At 34.4% G+C, this 19,501-nt stretch overlaps 1 non-coding gene across 1 annotated transcript; it reads right to left on the bottom strand.

Moving 5' to 3' along the window:
* Window positions 1–758: 758 nt before the first annotated feature.
* Window positions 759–865, bottom strand: LOC139856602 (small nucleolar RNA R71). The gene has a single exon (XR_011762073.1). It is a non-coding gene; the product is annotated as a small nucleolar RNA R71 (small nucleolar RNA).
* Window positions 866–19,501: the final 18,636 nt, after the last annotated feature.

Here is a 19,501-nt window from a genome sequence, read left to right as displayed (position 1 = left end):
ATTCGAAACGTGGGCAAAATCAGAAAAGTCTATTAAATTTATAACTTATATAATTTTATCTTTATAACTAATAGGATATTCAGTGAATGCACCGAGCAAAACGTTCACCACCTTTCATACGTTCACCACCTGTAACTCGATCAAGACATCTAGCCAATATTGTCGCCGTTGATTTTTATTTAGAATCATCATCTAGTCGAACAAGAACTTCAATTCAAATTTCTTATAATCTATTTTTTGAACCCGACTTCACAATTGAGAACCCGGAGGATATTCAAGGACAATTCCAAGATCCAGAACCACTAATCATTCCTCCTGAACCACAAACTGTTAAATCAGAATCTTCTAGTAATTCGGATTAAACAATTTCAAATATGGAAATAACGGAACCTCTAAGTATGGAAGATCGAATGAGAGCTACATGCACTGGCCAAGGACATGCCATTACGCGACTAGACATTAATGCGCCAGATTATGAAATCAAAGGACAAACCATACACATGGTAACTAATCAATGCCAATATTGTGGTACGCCAAAAGAAGATCCAAACGAACATCTTCGAACCTTTAATAGGATTTGTACTCTATTCAAAATCAGAGAAGTTGAGGATGAACAGATCTATCTCATGTTGTTTCCGTGGACTTTAAAGGGAAAAGCCAAAGATTGGTTAGAATCGTTACCCGAAGGAGCAATTGACACATGGGATGTTTTAGTTGAAAATTTTCTTAAAATATTCTTTCCGGCATCTAAAGCCATGAGACTTCAAGGAGAAATTGTTACGTTCACGCAAAAGCCAAATGAAACATTTTATGAGGCGTGGACAAGATTCGAAAAGTTGTTGAGAGGATGTCCTCAGCACGGTTTAGACACTTATCAAATAGTACAAATATTCTACCAAGGTGTCGACGTTGCTACACGAAAAGACATTGACACAGCAGCTGTGGTTCCATTATGAAGAAAACCGCAACCGAAGCTCACAAAATTATTGATAACACAGCCTCACACTCACATGAGTGGCACCCGGAAAAAGATATTTTTCGTTCATCTAAAGCGGCTAGAGCCGATTCTAGCCATGACTTTGATTCCGTTTTCGCAAAAATAGATGCTTTTGAGAGATGAATGGAAAAGATGACTAAAGATATTCATGCAATACGAATCAGTTGTGAGCAATGCGGTGGATCACACTTAACAAAAGATTGTCACATTGAGCAAACGATGGAACAACGTGAGAATGTTTCCTACATGAACCAAAGGCCGAGAAATAATTATCAAAATAATTATCAACCGCCAAGGCCAAACTTCAATCGAAATCAAAATATTCTTTACAATCCAAATGGACCCAACAATAACTCGTACAACCAACAAGGTCTGAATAACCAACCAACTCAAAACAATACTTTCAATCAACAAAGACCTAGCTTGTATAAACCACCACAACAAACCGAAGAGAAAAAGTCAAATCTAGAAGAAATGATGGCAAAGCTAATGGAATCTTAAACACAATTTATTACATCTCAAACCCAAACAAATGAGAGGTTTGATCAGTCATTAAGAACTCAACAAGCTTCCATTTTGAATCTAGAAAAACACGTAGGTACTCTTGCTAGCTTAATGAGTGAGAGGGAACAAGGAAAGCTACCGAGTAATACTGAAGTAAATCCTCAGAATGAAAATGTTAATATGGTTTCAACGAATTTTGAAAAACCAACACCAGAAGATGGGAAGGTTTTAGATGTGAGTAATAATGAAGAAGTTACAACACCAGCACCACCCGAGTATGTAAAGCCAGTGGTGGCACCATACAGACCACCCATCCCGTTTCCAAGAAAAGGAGTTGAGTATGAGCAAGTAATAGGTAATAAAGTTTGTGATACCTCTGGAAAGAAGAAGAAGAATAAGAAAGTGCAAGAAACAAAAATCGTAGAAGTAAACCCGGTGAAGACAGTTCCACCAAAACTTCCACCAAGGTTGGGTGATCCGGGTGAATTTATTGTTCCTTGTCTACTTAGTGATTGTGTCATGTACGATGCACTAGCAGATTTAGGTGCGAGTGTGAGTGTGAGTGTCATGCCTCTTTCATTATATAAGAGATTAGGTGTATGTGAGTTAAGTCCAACGGAAATGAGTGTTCGACTCCTTGATCAAACCATTAGGCACCCAGTTGGAATTGCTGACAACCTACCCGTTCAAGTAGGTAATTTAACCTTTCTAGTCGAATTTATTTTCATTGACATAGAAGAGGACTCAAACATTCCTCTAATTTTAGGTCGACCATTTTTAGCGTCCACCGGGGCGTTATTTGATGTAAGAGAGGGTAGAATGACACTTAGTAATGGTGAAAAATCGATCACCTTTGTGATTTGAAAGTCTAAATCTCCACCAACCAAAACTGTGAACCAATAAAAATGATCGGTAAGAAGCATATTGTTTTACCAACTCCAACGGTAGTGCTTAGCAATAATAAAATGCCTAAGTGTGGGGAAGATGAAGTAAGACCTGATGATGACCTGATAACAAAGAACCCCGTTGTTGATACAAAATTAAATGATCCCGTTATTATCAGTTCAATGAAGAAACTTATTAAACGGATTCGCGATGCTAGAACCAAGGGGAACTCTAATTTATGTAACCGGTTAGTATCCAATCTATCGCCTAAAGAAAAGGCAAAACTAGTTGAATTTGTGGATATTACACAGGAATCCGACCAATGGCTTAAAGCAAAAGTCACAGATATGCAAGTTGATTATGGTCCAAAAGAAATTGACAATGAAGTTAATCACAATTACGACATCACAGCTACCTAAGTGTGGGGAGTGTAGTGACCCGAACTTTTCCATGTTTATATATATTAATTGAGATTGATATTTACATGATTAAATGTTTCCAACATGTTAAGCAATCAAACTTGTTAAGACTTGATTAATTGAAATATGTTTCATATAGACAATTGACCACCCAAGTTGACCGACGATTCACGAACGTTAAAACTTGTAAAAATGACATGACGATATATATATGGATATACATATGGTTAACATGAGATTATGATAAGTAAGTATCTCCATAAGTATATTAACAATGAGTTATATACATATAAACAAGACTACTAACTTAAGGATTTCGAAACGAGACATATATGTAACGATTATCGTTGTAACGACATTTAAATGTATATATATCATATTAAGATATATTAATATATCATAATATCATGATAATATAATAATTTAACATCTCATTAGATATAATAAACAATGGGTTAACAACATTAATTGAGATCGTTAACTTAAAGGTTTCAAAACAACACTTACATGTAACGACTAACGATGACTTAACGACTCAGTTAAAATGTATATACATGTAGTGTATTTAGATGTATTAAAATACTTTTGGAAGACTTCAAGACTTATATCAAAAAACTCATACTTAACGAAAATGGTTACAGTTACTTTTCCATTCTTTTCTTTCATCAAGAATTCTAGTCGTATTCTTACCCGTATTATACACAGCTTCAAAACGTACTTACTATGAGTATATACTAATAGGAACTAGCATGGGATTCCACTCTTGATTATGTCATGTATGACTAATCAATTTTAACTTCTACCATGAGCTAGTCAACTAACTAGAACTCCTTTTAACCCCACTCACCACTCACCAATTACCACTCATCATTCACTCCATTTCACTTCCAATTCTCTTTCTAATTCTCTCTCAACACACACACACACACTATTATGAACGTATTTTTCCAGTAGTTAATCATCATCTTCATCAAAAATCACTTCAAGAATCAAGCTATAATCATCATAGGAAGAACACTTCAAGAACACTTCAAAAATCCCTTCAAGTTTACTAATTTACTTCCAAGCTTTCTAATCCATTCCAAGTAATCATCTAAGATCAAGAAACCTTTGTTATATACAGTAGGTTATCTTTCTTATTCAAGGTAATATTCATATTCAAACTTTGATTCAATTTCTATAACTATAAACTATCTTAATTCGAGTAAAAATCTTACTTGAACTTGTTTTTGTGTCATGATCCTACTTCAAGAACTTTCAAGCCATCCAAGATCCTTTGAAGCTAGATCATTTCTGGTCACTTCCAGTAGGTTTACCTACTAAACTTGAGGTAGTAATGATGTTCATAATATCATTCGATTCATATATATAAAACTATCTTATTCGAAGGTTTAAACTCGTAATCACTAGAACATAGTTTAGTTAATTCTAAACTTGTTCGCAAACAAAAGTTAATCCTTCTAACTTGAATTTTAAAATTAACTACACACATGTTCTATATCTATATGATATGCTAACTTAATGATTTAAAACCTGGAAACACGAAAAACACCGTAAAACCGGATTTACGCCGTCGTAGTAACACCGCGGGCTGTTTTGGGTTAGTTAATTAAAAACTATGATAAACTTTGATTTAAAAGTTGTTATTCTGAGAAAATGATTTTTATTATGAACATGAAACTATATCCAAAAATTATGGTTAAACTCAAAGTGGAAGTATGTTTTCTAAAATGGTCATCTAGACGTCGTTCTTTCGACTGAAATGACTACCTTTACAAAAACGACTTGTAACTTATTTTTTCGACTATAAACCTATACTTTTTCTGTTTAGATTCATAAAATAGAGTTCAATATGAAACCATAGCAATTTGATTCACTCAAAACGGATTTAAAATGAAGAAGTTATGGGTAAAACAAGATTGGATAATTTTTCTCATTTTAGCTACGTGAAAATTGGTAACAAATCTATTCCAACCATAACTTAATCAACTTGTATTGTATATTATGTAATCTTGAGATACCATAGACACGTATACAATGTTTTGACCTATCATGTCGACACATCTATATATATTTCGGAACAACCATAGACACTCTATATGTGAATGTTGGAGTTAGCTATACAGGGTTGAGGTTGATTCCAAAATATATATAGTTTGAGTTGTGATCAATACTGAGATACGTATACACTGGGTCGTGAATTGATTCAAGATAATATTTATCGATTTATTTCTGTACATCTAACTGTGGACAACTAGTTGTAGGTTACTAATGAGGACAGCTGACTTAATAAATTTAAAACATCAAAATATATTAAAAGTGTTGTAAATATATTTTAAACATACTTTGATATATATGTATATATTGTTATAGGTTCGTGAATCAACCAGTGGCCAAGTCTTACTTCCCGACGAAGTAAAAATCTGTGAAAGTGAGTTATAGTCCCACTTTTAAAATCTAATATTTTTGGGATGAGAATACATGCAGGTTTTATAAATGATTTACAAAATAGACACAAGTACGTGAAACTACATTCTATGGTTGAATTATCGAAATCGAATATGCCCCTTTTTATTAAGTTTGGTAATCTAAGAATTAGGGAACAGACACCCTAATTGACGCGAATCCTAAAGATAGATCTATTGGGCCTAACAAACCCCATCCAAAGTACCGGATGATTTAGTACTTAGAAATTTATATCATATCCGAAGGGTGTCCCGGAATGATGGGGATATTCTTATATATATGCATCTTGTTAATGTCAGTTACCAGGTGTTCACCATATGAATGATTTTTATCTCTATGTATGGGATGTGTATTGAAATATGAAATCTTGTGGTCTATTGTTACGATTTGATACATATAGGTTAAACCTATAACTCACCAACATTTTTGTTGACGTTTAAAGCATGTTTATTCTCAGGTGAATACTAAGAGCTTCCGCTGTTGCATACTAAAATAAGGACAAGATTTGGAGTCCATGTTTGTATGATATTGTGTAAAAACTGCATTCAAGAAACTGATTTCGATGTAACATATTTGTATTGTAAACCATTATGTAATGGTCGTGTGTAAACAGGATATTTTAGATTATCATTATTTGATAATCTACGTAAAGCTTTTAAACCTTTATTTATGAAATAAAGGTTATGGTTTGTTTTAAAAATGAATGCAGTCTTTGAAAAACGTCTCATATAGAGGTCAAAACCTCGCAACGAAATCAATTAATATGGAACGTTTTTAATCAATAAGAACGGGACATTTCAGTTGGTATCCGAGCGTTGGTCTTAGAGAACCAGAAAATTTGCATTAGTGTGTCTTATCGAGTTTGTTAGGATGCATTAGTGAGTCTGGACTTCGACCGTGTTTTCTTTAAAAATGATTGCTTAACATTTTTGTTGGAAACTATATATTTTTAACATATGAATATTATGTGATATATTAATCTCTTAACGTGTTTGATATTATGTGATAGATGTCTATCTCTAGAACAAGTCCCATTGACTCACCTAATAATAATGAAGAGTCAAATGTAAATTGGAATGATTCGTGGACTGATTCACAAGTTCCCGAAGAGGAACCGGAAGAAGAGTCGGAACCGGAAGAAGAATCGGAACCGGAAGAAGAATCGGAACCGGAAGAAGAAATAGAACCAGTGGGGGAAATAATAAAACGGTTAAGTAAAAGAGAATCCTCAACCAACCGACCAAAGTTAATTATGGTCAATGGTGTTTCCGCCAAGGAAGCAAAATATTGGGAGGATTACCAATTCTCCGATGAATCGGATTCCGACAAGAATTCCGATGATGTTATAGAAATTACCCCAACTGAATTTAAAAAGGCAAAAGAAAATAATAAGGGAAAGGGCATAAAAATAGAGAAATCTAAGTCCAACCCCGATGAACTTTATATGTATCGTCAACCCCCGAAGTCCTTAAGTTGTAACAATGACCCGGGAACCTCTAAACCACCAGGTTTTTCTAAACCAATGTGGACAACGACGGCTCGTATTAGGGGAACATCATATATCCCTAGAAACTTGGCAAAACGAACCAAAACCGAACAAGAAGAAACGAGCGAGTCGGAATAAGATAGTTGTATTCGTGTGGTGTAATATATGTAATATAGTGTGCTTATGCTTTATGATATATGTAAAAATTGCTTGTATTAATAAGTATTTTTTTATGAATCTAACTCTTGTCTATTTTATAGTATAAAAATACAAAATGGATAGACAACCCAATATTTTAAGAGACCTACCCGGAGACATGATTGATGAAATCTTGTCTAGAGTCGGTCAGAATTCCTCGGCACAACTATTTAAGGCGAGATCAGTTTGTAAGACATTCGAAGAACGTTCCAAGAATGTCTTGGTTTATAAAAGGCTTTCGTTCGAAAGATGGGGGATATCACATTGGGAAATCCATAAGTTACGATGTGTTTACTTTGACGCATATATTGCGGGGAACCCAAATGCTATTTTACGCAACGGGTTAAGAAATTATTTTGACTCAGTATATCCGAATATAGGACTTCGTGATTTAGAAAAAGCGGCTAACATGCAACATAAAGAAGCATGTTATGCTTACGGGTTAGTAATGTTTGCTTCTCACCAAAGTGAGAACAAGAACATCGGGCTACAACTATTAAACAAAACGTTCCCACAAGTGACGGAGTCGGTAATTGGGGTAAGAAATGAGGTTTTTAGGTTATTACGAGACTGTTGGTCATTACGTAACCCTCGTCCCTTTGACGACGTTACAACACGCTGTCTTATCAACGGCCATAACGGTTATGTTCCACAAGACCAAGGATGGGAAGTAGTCCTAGTAAAACCAGAATGCATGACTTGTTTCTGGACGTATGAATTACGTGTCTTTATTGCCTTTGCTGAACGACTTGTGTACTAGCTAGAATTATCTTCACAACTATCTTGTATCAAAGTTATTGTATGCTATATTTCATGCTTTATGTAAAATAAGCGGTATTGTAAGTTTGTAAAATATTGTATAAAAGTTTGAACGCGAAATATTATTACAATCAGTTTTTCATATAGAATTGTAGTAGTTGAATTGTATATTAGCTACTAAGTATGAACTTAACGGGTAGGTACTACCCGAATTTAAACTTATAAAACGCTAATATGAAGAAAAATCTTTTATAAATGAGTTCATATTATGCTACAAAATACTATTAACTACTCTTAATATTCTGTATGATTAACTTGTTCCATTTGACTATTTTGAAGGAAATGGCACCGACTACTCGACACACCGTGAATATGAATGAAGAGGAATTCCGTACTTTTCTAGCTTCAAACATAGCCGCAGTACAGGCTGCGCTACATACCAACAATAACCTTGGATCTGGCAGTACAGGAAATCGTGTAGGATGCACCTACAAAGAATTTACTGCCTGCAAACCTTTGGAATTTGATGGAACCGAAGGACCGATCGGATTGAAAAGGTGGACCGAGAAGGTCGAATCGGTGTTTGCCATAAGTAAGTGTACTGAAGAGGACAAAGTGAAGTACGCTACGCATACCTTCACAGGTTCTGCATTAACATGGTGGAATACCTATCTAGAGCAAGTGGGACAAGATGACGCGTACGCACTACCGTGGTCAGCATTCAAGCACTTGATGGACGAGAAGTACCATCCCAGAACCGAGGTCAATAAGCTCAAGACAGAACTTAGAGGGTTACGAACCCAAGGACTTGATATTACCACGTACGAAAGACGATTCACAGAATTGTGCCTATTGTGTCCGGGAGCATTCGAAGATGAGGAAGAGAAGATCGACGCGTTTGTGAAAGGATTACCGGAAAGAATCCAAGAAGATATAAGTTCACACGAGCCCGCCTCCATACAACAGGCATGTAGAATGGCTCATAAACTAGTGAACTAGATTGAAGAAAGAATTAAAGAACAGACTGCTAAAGAGGCCAATGTGAAGCAAGTCAAAAGAAAGTGGGAGGAAAACAGTGATAAGAATCACCAATACAACAACAACAGCAATTACAACAATAATCGCAACAATTATCCCAACAATCGCAACATCAATCGCAACTACAACAAACGGCCCAACAACAACAACAACAACAACAACAACAACTACAACAATCATCCCAACAACAATAATAACCGCAACAACAACAACAACAACAATCAGAAGCAGCTATGCCAAAGGTGTGAAAAGTATCACTCGGGGTTTTGCACCAAATTTTGCAACAAGTGTAAAAGAAATGGTCATAGCGCGGCGAAGTGTGAGGTCTACGGACCAGGGGTTAATAGAACGAAAGGAACAAATGGTGTCGGAATGAGTAATGGTGGAGCAAGTAGTGTCAGAGCAAGTTATGCCAATGTAGTTTGTTATAAATGTGGAAAACCGGGCCACATTATTAGAAATTGCCCGAACCAGGAGAACACGAATGGACAAGGCCGCGAAAGAGTTTTCAATATTGATGCGGCAGAGGCACAGGAAGACCCGGAGCTTGTTACGGGTATGTTTCTTATTGACAATAAATCTGCTTACGTTTTATTTGATTCGGGTGCGGATAGAAGCTATATGAGTAGAGATTTTTGTGCTAAATTAAGTTGTCCATTGACGCCTTTGGATAGTAAATTTTACTCGAATTAGCAAATGGTAAATTAATTTCAGCAGATAATATATGTCGGAATCGAGAAATTAAACTGGTTAGCGAAACATTTAAGATTGATTTGATACCAGTAGAGTTAGGGAGTTTTGATGTGATAATCGGTATGGACTGGTTGAAAGAAGTGAAAGCAGAGATCGTTTGTTACAAAAGTGCAATTCGCATTATACGAGAAAAAGGAAAACCCTTAATGGTGTACGGAGAAAAGGGCAACACGAAGCTACATATTATTAGTAATTTGAAGGCACAAAAACTAATAAGAAAAGGTTGCTATGCTGTTCTAGCACACGTCGAGAAAGTACAAACTGAAGAAAAGAGCATCAATGATGTTCCCATTGCAAAAGAATTTCCCGATGTATTTCCGAAAGAATTACCGGGATTACCCCCACAGCGATCCGTTGAATTTCAAATAGATCTTGTACCAGGAGCTGCACCAATAGCTCGTGCTCCTTACAGACTCGCACCCAGCGAGATGAAAGAACTGCAAAGCCAATGACAAGAACTTTTAGAGCGTGGTTTCATTCGACCAAGCACATCACAGTGGGGAGCTCCTGTTTTGTTTGTCAAGAAGAAAGATGGTACATTCAGGTTGTGTATCGACTACCGAGAGTTGAACAAACTTACCATCAAGAACCGCTACCCACTACCGAGAATCGACGACTTATTTGATCAACTACATGGCTCGTCTATTTATTCAAAGATTGACTTACGTTCAGGGTATCATCAAATGCGGGTGAAAGAAGATGATATTCCAAAGACTGCTTTCAGAACACGTTACGGTCATTACGAGTTTATGGTGATGCCGTTTGGTTTAACTAATGCACCAGCTGTGTTCATGGACCTTATGAACTGAGTGTGTGGACCATACCTTGACAAGTTTGTCATTGTTTTCATTGATGACATACTTATTTACTCAAAGAATGACCAAGAACACGGTGAACATTTGAGAAAGGTGTTAGAAGTATTGAGGAAGGAAGAATTGTACGCTAAGTTTTCAAAGTGTGCATTTTGGTTGGAAGAAGTTCAATTCCTCGGTCACATAGTGAACAAAGAAGGTATTAAGGTGGATCCGGCAAAGATAGAAACTGTTGAAAAGTGGGAAACCCCGAAAACTCCGAAACACATACGCCAGTTTTTAGGACTAGCTGGTTACTACAGAAGGTTCATCCAAGACTTTTCCAGAATAGCAAAACCCTTGACTGCATTAACGCATAAAGGGAAGAAATTTGAATGGAATGATGAACAAGAGAAAGCGTTTCAGTTATTGAAGAAAAAGCTAACTACGGCACCTATATTGTCATTGCCTGAAGGGAATGATGATTTTGTGATTTATTGTGACGCATCAAAGCAAGGTCTCGGTTGTGTATTAATGCAACGAACGAAGGTGATTGCTTATGCGTCTAGACAATTGAAGATTCACGAACAAAATTATACGACGCATGATTTGGAATTAGGCGCGGTTGTTTTTGCATTAAAGACTTGGAGGCACTACTTATATGGGGTCAAAAGTATTATATATACCGACCACAAAAGTCTTCAACACATATTTAATCAGAAACAACTGAATATGAGGCAGCGTAGGTGGATTGAATTATTGGATGATTACAACTTTGAGATTCGTTACCACCCGGGGAAGGCAAATGTGGTAGCCGATGCCTTGAGCAGGAAGGACAGAGAACCCATTCGAGTAAAATCTATGAATATAATGATTCATAATAACCTTACTACTCAAATAAAGGAGGCGCAACAAGGAGTTTTAAAAGAGGGAAATTTAAAGGATGAAATACCCAAAGGATAGGAGAAACATCTTAATATTCGGGAAGACGGAACCCGGTATAGGGCTGAAAGGATTTGGGTACCAAAATTTGGAGATATGAGAGAAATGGTACTTAGAGAAGCTCATAAAACCAGATACTCAATACATCCTGGAACGGGGAAGATGTACAAGGATCTCAGGAAATATTTTTGGTGGCCGGGTATGAAAGCCGATGTTGCTAAATACGTAGGAGAATGTTTGACGTGTTCTAAGGTCAAAGCTGAGCATCAGAAACCATCAGGTCTACTTCAACAACCCGAAATCCCGGAATGGAAATGGGAAAACATTACCATGGATTTCATCACTAAATTGCCAAGGACTGCAAGTGGTTTTGATACTATTTGGGTAATAGTTGATCGTCTCACCAAATCAGCACATTTCCTGCCAATAAGAGAAGATGACAAGATGGAGAAGTTAGCACGACTGTATTTGAAGGAAGTCGTCTCCAGACATGGAATACCAATCTCTATTATCTCTGATAGGGATGGCAGATTTATTTCAAGATTCTGGCAGACATTACAGCAAGCATTAGGAACTCGTCTAGACATGAGTACTGCCTATCATCCACAAACTGATGGGCAGAGCAAAAGGACGATACAAACGCTTGAAGACATGCTACGAGCATGTGTTATTGATTTCGGAAACAGTTGGGATCGACATCTACCATTAGCAGAATTTTCCTACAACAACAGCTACCATTCAAGCATTGAGATGGCGCCGTTTGAAGCACTTTATGGTAGAAAGTGCAGGTCTCCGATTTGTTGGAGTGAAGTGGGGGATAGACAGATTACGGGTCCGGAGATTATACAAGAAACTACCGAGAAGATCATCCAAATTCAACAACGGTTGAAAACCGCCCAAAGTCGACAAAAGAGCTACGCTGACATTAAAAGAAAAGATATAGAATTTGAAATTGGAGAGATGGTCATGCTTAAAGTTGCACCTTGGAAAGGCGTTGTTCGATTTGGTAAACGAGGGAAATTAAATCCAAGGTATATTGGACCATTCAAGATTATTGATCGTGTCGGACCAGTAGCTTACCGACTTGAGCTACCTCAACAACTCGCGGCTGTACATAACACTTTCCACGTCTCGAATTTGAAGAAATGTTTTGCTAAAGAAGATCTCACTATTCCGTTAGATGAAATCCAAATCAACGAAAAACTCCAATTCATCGAAGAACCCGTCGAAATAATGGATCGTGAGGTTAAAAGACTTAAGCAAAACAAGATACCAATTGTTAAGGTTCGATGGAATGCTCGTAAAGGACCCAAGTTCACCTGGGAGCGTGAAGATCAGATGAAGAAGAAATACCCGCATCTATTTCCAGAAGATTCGTCAACACCTTCAACAGCTTAAAATTTCGGGACGAAATTTATTTAACGGGTAGGCACTGTAGTGACCCGAACTTTTCCATGTTTATATATATTAATTGAGATTGATATTTACATGATTAAATGTTTCCAACATGTTAAGCAATCAAATTTGTTAAGACTTGATTAATTGAAATATGTTTCATATAGACAATTGACCACCCAAGTTGACCGGCGATTCACGAACGTTAAAACTTGTAAAAATGACATGACGATATATATATGGATATACATATGGTTAACATGAGATTATGATAAGTAAGTATCTCCATAAGTATATTAACAATGAGTTATATACATATAAACAAGACTACTAACTTAAGGATTTCGAAACGAGACATATATGTAACGATTATCGTTGTAACGACATTTAAATGTATATATATCATATTAAGATATATTAATATATCATAATATCATGATAATATAATAATTTAACATCTCATTAGATATAATAAATAATGTGTTAACAACATTAATTGAGATCGTTAACTTAAAGGTTTCAAAACAACACTTACATGTAACGACTAACGATGACTTAACGACTCAGTTAAAATGTATATACATGTAGTGTATTTAGATGTATTAAAATACTTTTGGAAGACTTCAAGACTTATATCAAAACACTCATACTTAACGAAAATGGTTACAGTTACTTTTCCATTCTTTTCTTTCATCAAGAATTCTAGTCGTATTCTTACCCGTATTATACACACCTTCAAAACGTACTTACTATGAGTATATACCAATAGGAACTAGCATGGGATTCCACTCTTAATTATGTCATGTATGACTAATCAATTTTAACTTCTACCATGAGCTAGTCAACTAACTAGAACTCCTTTTAACCCCACTCACCACTCACCAATTACCACTCATCATTCACTCCATTTCACTTCCAATTCTCTTTCTAATTCTCTCTCAACACACACACACACACACACTATTATGAACGTATTTTTCCAGTAGTTAATCATCATCTTCATCAAAAATCACTTCAAGAATCAAGCTATAATCATCGTAGGAAGAACACTTCAAGAACACTTCAAAAATCCCTTCAAGTTTACTAATTTACTTCCAAGCTTTCTAATCCATTCCAAGTAATCATCTAAGATCAAGAAACCTTTGTTATATATAGTAGGTTATCTTTCTTATTCAAGGTAATATTCATATTCAAACTTTGATTCAATTTCTATAACTATAAACTATCTTAATTCGAGTAAAAATCTTACTTGAACTTGTTTTTGTGTCATGATCCTACTTCAAGAACTTTCAAGCCATCCAAGATCCTTTGAAGCTAGATCATTTCTTGTCACTTCCAGTAGTTTTACCTACTAAACTTGAGGTATTAATGATGTTCATAACATCATTCGATTCATATATATAAAACTATCTTATTCGAAGGTTTAAACTCGTAATCACTAGAACATAGTTTAGTTAATTCTAAACTTGTTCGCAAACAAAAGTTAATCCTTCTAACTTGACTTTTAAAATTAACTACACACATGTTCTATATCTATATGATATGCTAACTTAATGATTTAAAACCTGGAAACACGAAAAACACCGTAAAACCGGATTTACGCCGTCGTAGTAACACCGATGGCTGTTTTGGGTTAGTTAATTAAAAACTATGATAAACTTTGATTTAAAAGTTGTTATTCTGAGAAAATGATTTTTATTATGAACATGAAACTATATCCAAAAATTATGGTTAAACTCAAAGTGGAAGTATGTTTTCTAAAATGGTCATCTAGACGTCGTTCTTTCGACTGAAATGACTACCTTTACAAAAACGACTTGTAACTTATTTTTATGACTATAAACCTATACTTTTTCTATTTAGATTCATAAAATAGAGTTCAATATGAAACCATAGCAATTTGATTCACTCAAAACGGATTTAAAATGAAGAAGTTATGGGTAAAACAAGATTGGATAATTTTTCTCATTTTAGCTACGTGAAAATTGGTAACAAATCTATTCCAACCATAACTTAATCAACTTGTATTGTATATTATGTAATCTTGAGATACCATAGACACGTATACAATGTTTCGACCTATCATGTCGACACATCTATATATATTTCGGAACAACCATAGACACTCTATATGTGAATGTTGGAGTTAGCTATACAGGGTTGAGGTTGATTCCAAAATATATATAGTTTGAGTTGTGATCAATACTGAGATACATATACACTGGGTCGTGGATTGATTCAAGATAATATTTATCGATTTATTTCTGTACATATAACTGTGGACAACTAGTTGTAGGTTACTAACGAGGACAGCTGACTTAATAAATTTAAAACATCAAAATATATTTAAAGTGTTGTAAATATATTTTAAACATACTTTGATATATATGTATATATTGTTATAGGTTCGTGAATCAACCAGTGGCCAAGTCTTACTTCCCGGCGAAGTAAAAATCTGTGAAAGTGAGTTATAGTCCCACTTTTAAAATCTAATATTTTTGGGATGAGAATACATGCAGGTTTTATAAATGATTTACAAAATAGACACAAGTACGTGAAACTACATTCTATGGTTGAATTATCGAAATTGAATATGCCCCTTTTTATTAAGTCTGGTAATCTAAGAATTAGGGAACAGACACCCTAATTGACGCGAATCCTAAAGATAGATCTATTGGGCCTAACAAACCCCATCCAAAGTACCGGATGCTTTAGTACTTCGAAATTTATATCATATCCGAAGGGTGTCCCAGAATGATGGGGATATTCTTATATATATGCATCTTGTTAATGTCGGTTACCAGGTGTTCACCATATGAATGATTTTTATCTCTATGTATGGGATGTGTATTGAAATATGAAATCTTGTGGTCTATTGTTACGATTTGATACATATAGGTTAAACCTATAACTCACCAACATTTTAGTTGACGTTTAAAGCATGTTTATTCTCAGGTGAATACTAAGAGCTTCCGCTGTTGCATACTAAAATAAGGACAAGATTTGGAGTCCATGTTTGTATGATATTGTGTAAAAACTGCATTCAAGAAACTGATTTCGATGTAACATATTTGTATTGTAAACCATTATGTAATGGTCGTGTGTAAACAGGATATTTTAGATTATCATTATTTGATAATCTACGTAAAGCTTTTAAACCTTTATTTATGAAATAAAGGTTATGGTTTGTTTTAAAAATGAATGCAGTCTTTGAAAAATCTCATATAGAGGTCAAAACCTCGCAACGAAATCAATTAATATGGAACGTTTTTAATCAATAAGAACGGGACATTTCAGGGAGATTCAAATGTTCTAAAAAGAAAATGCTGTCTAGAGTTAGTTGTTCTGTTCTCGTGTAGTTCCAAGAATGAAATCCGATTGGTCTTTTCAACTAGCAGACACTAAAGAACTAGTTTTCTCCCCCTATGCTGAATTTTTGTTTTGTTTTGTAGGTTTTGTATGAAATTAATACGCTTTTTAAATTTATATTTTGTGTGAATTTAAAAACAAAATTTACTTTATTTAATTAAGTTTAAAAAATAATTTATAAAATTCGTCGTAAGTTAAAGACTAGGTCATGGAACCGAAATTGCTTTACCCGAGGGCTGGGCGAAAAATTTTATTATCATTATTTTAATATTATTGATCTAAAGTATGCAAATATATATATATATATATATATATATATATATATATATATATATATATATATATATATATATATATATATATATATATATATATATATATATATATATATATATATATATATATATATATATATATATATATATATATATGTGTATATATATATGTATATATGTGTATATATATATGTATATATATATATATGTATATATATATATATATATATATATATATATATATATATATATATACATATATATATGTATATGTGTTTGTAGTTTATCTTATGTAAAACAGGGTAAAACATCGCACTTTCAAAGACTGACATTAAGTTCAGCAAAAGCTACTAATATTGACGATAAGACGCAAAACATATGTGAAATTACAACAAAAGGAATGAATGATGAGGCGCGCCATCTATCATTCGATGAGCTTAGTAATTACAAACTGTGTATTTTTAATCACTTTTCTACACTAATCACCTTCATGAATTTATAATTATAGTCTGATTTCATGCAAATGAGGGCATTGCAAGATCTCAAGTGTGGGGAAGGGTTATAAATTCTCTCGGGTTTACACTTGGTTTAATTGCCAAATTTTGAGAAAATTTGAAAAAATTTCAATTAAATGAATTTAAAATTATGTTTATACATATTTATGAACGGTAAAACTAGGTGTTAATATCGAAATTATTGTTACCTCGGAAAGGACATAAATTGAGAAAAAACCCAAAACGCTAGAATTAATTTAAAATGGAAAAGAGGAGAATAAAAAGGCAAAGAAAAAAATAAAAAATAAAAGCCAAGTGTGGGGAGAATGTACCAAGTTATTCAAATAAAAACCATCTATCACATGTTTCTGTAAAGTTATTGCATGTGCTTTTGTTTTGGACAAAATTAACAGTTTTACCCGGTTTATTGTAATACTTTTGAAAGAAAAGATGGATCTACACGATGAATCAAATCCATCATTAAAAGGAAGTAAAGTCTTCTGAAAAAGACACGCGCTTCTTGATTTAGGTTAAGAAGTTGTCATCCAGACCAGCTGTAGGTTGACCAAAAATCTAGAAAAGTCATCTCTAATATCAGCAGGAAATCCACGGACCTCAACATCAAACAGGGTCACCATGTGGTCAGACTTATCATATTCATGAGAGGATCTGTCTCGTAAAATGGGGAGGGCGTCGTGAAAATTAGCTTGATAAGACTAATGAATCAGACCCCCAGAAAGGATAATCTCCTTAAAAGATTAAAAATCACCTTTTAAGCCTGATATTACTCAATCCTTGAGATTGACTTTAATGATTGAGAATTACAAACTCATGGAATTCAATGATATCTAAACTCGAGCTTGAACGAGAAAATATTTTGATCAAAATTAAAACCGATTTGTTTTCTGAAAACCTATTTTCAATGCGTTCATTACCATTGAACATAAAATCCTAGGAATTCAACGGAATTCATTAGGTCACCTGAACCAAATCGGGTGTCAACCGTAAGAACGGTAGTTGCATAGCATGGTCGAAGACAGGACCTTGTGCCAGACCGAAAAATTATAGGGTGATCTTTACTATTTCTCCTACAAAGGATATTAATTGCATCCGACACGTTTTAGACCATGAACATCTGCATGTCATTAGACATTGCCTTAACAGTTGCTTGTTCAACGCTTTCCTTTACAACCGGACGGTAGTTTACCGAAAGGTAATATACGGAGCAAGTAAACTGGACATGTGCTTTCCTAATACAAGGTTAGCAAGTGGGTGACACAAAACCATAAGTTTTGAGCTAAAATTTTCAAATCAGAAACCCACAAAACCCACAAAAACATTTTGCAAACACCAGTGAAGGGTTATTCCAGAAAACTTATCTAGGGTAAAAGCTAGAATGAATTTTCAAAAGATCAAATGTTTTCATAAAGATCCAATTTCCTTAAAGGATCTAAATTTTTATAGTCATGTGGGACTGTAAACCACATCGTTACTATCATTGTTTATACCGCTGTATCAAAATCACTGATGTATAAAGTGAGAGAATAAAAAAGTGATTCGAGTGAATTGTGATTTTAATTTCAAAGTTCTGTATTGCTTGAGGACAAGCAATGCTCAAGTGTGGGGATATTTGATAGTGCTCCAAATGATCATATATTTAGTCACAATATCCTTCCAATATGTAAAGTTTTTAGTTACTATTGTTCTATTTTTATGTAATAATCGTTTAAATAAATAAGTGCGAAGACAAAAGAAGAAAACGACGATTTGAAGACGCAAATGACCAAAAAAGCTCAAATGTACAAGATACAATCCAAGTGGTTCAATTTATTGATGAGAAACGTCTAAAAATTACAAGAGTACAAGTCGCGGAACGCAAAGTACAAGATATCTACGCGTACGAAAGGATGTTCGAAAATCCGGAACCGAGACATGAACCGAGCGTAAACGTACGAGACAACGGAGCTAAAATTACAAGTCAACTATGCACAAGAATATAATATAATATATATATATAATTATATATATATTATATTATATATTAATTAATTCGAGCAGTCCACATTTTGCAAATCAAAAATATCTGATCCAGGCTGGCCATGCTAGTGCATGAGAAATGCACTAAAATCCCATGCACTTGCATGAGCCCATGCGAGTGCATGGGAAATACACTGAAATCTCATGCGAGTGCATGAGCTTCAGGATCCAAAAAAGTTCTATAAATTAGCCAGTTTTCTAACGAATTCTTTACACCTTCACATTTTCTTTCCTTCTCTCTGTAAGAAATATATATATTTATAATTTTAATTATAATTTTAATTTAAGTTTAATAATAATTGGGTTATTATAAGAAATGTTTTACGGGTTTTAAAGTCAGAGTTCTGTCCGTGTAACGCTACACTATTAATAATCACTGTAAGCTATGTTCTTCCTTTTTAAATTAATGTCTCGTAACTAAGTTATTATTATGCTTATTTGAGCCGTAATAATCGTGATGTTGGACTAAATATTAAGACGGGGTTATTAGATTTTGTACCATAATTTAGGTTTGGACAAAAGACCGACACTTGTGGACATTGGACAATGAACTATTAATAGATGGGGGGTATTGTCTAATCGAATGACAACTCATTGGAATCTGTCGAACCTATCTTCAAATTAGTTAATCTAATAATTATTAAATGATTATGCATGTTCTATTTAGTGACGTTTATACGACATCTTTTATGA

Source organism: Rutidosis leptorrhynchoides, chromosome 6 (genome assembly GCF_046630445.1).
Source record: "Rutidosis leptorrhynchoides isolate AG116_Rl617_1_P2 chromosome 6, CSIRO_AGI_Rlap_v1, whole genome shotgun sequence".
Classification (NCBI taxonomy): Eukaryota; Viridiplantae; Streptophyta; class Magnoliopsida; order Asterales; family Asteraceae; genus Rutidosis; species Rutidosis leptorrhynchoides.
The sequence above is the reverse complement of the archived record's forward strand: the minus strand, read 5'-3'. Positions and strand labels throughout refer to the sequence as shown.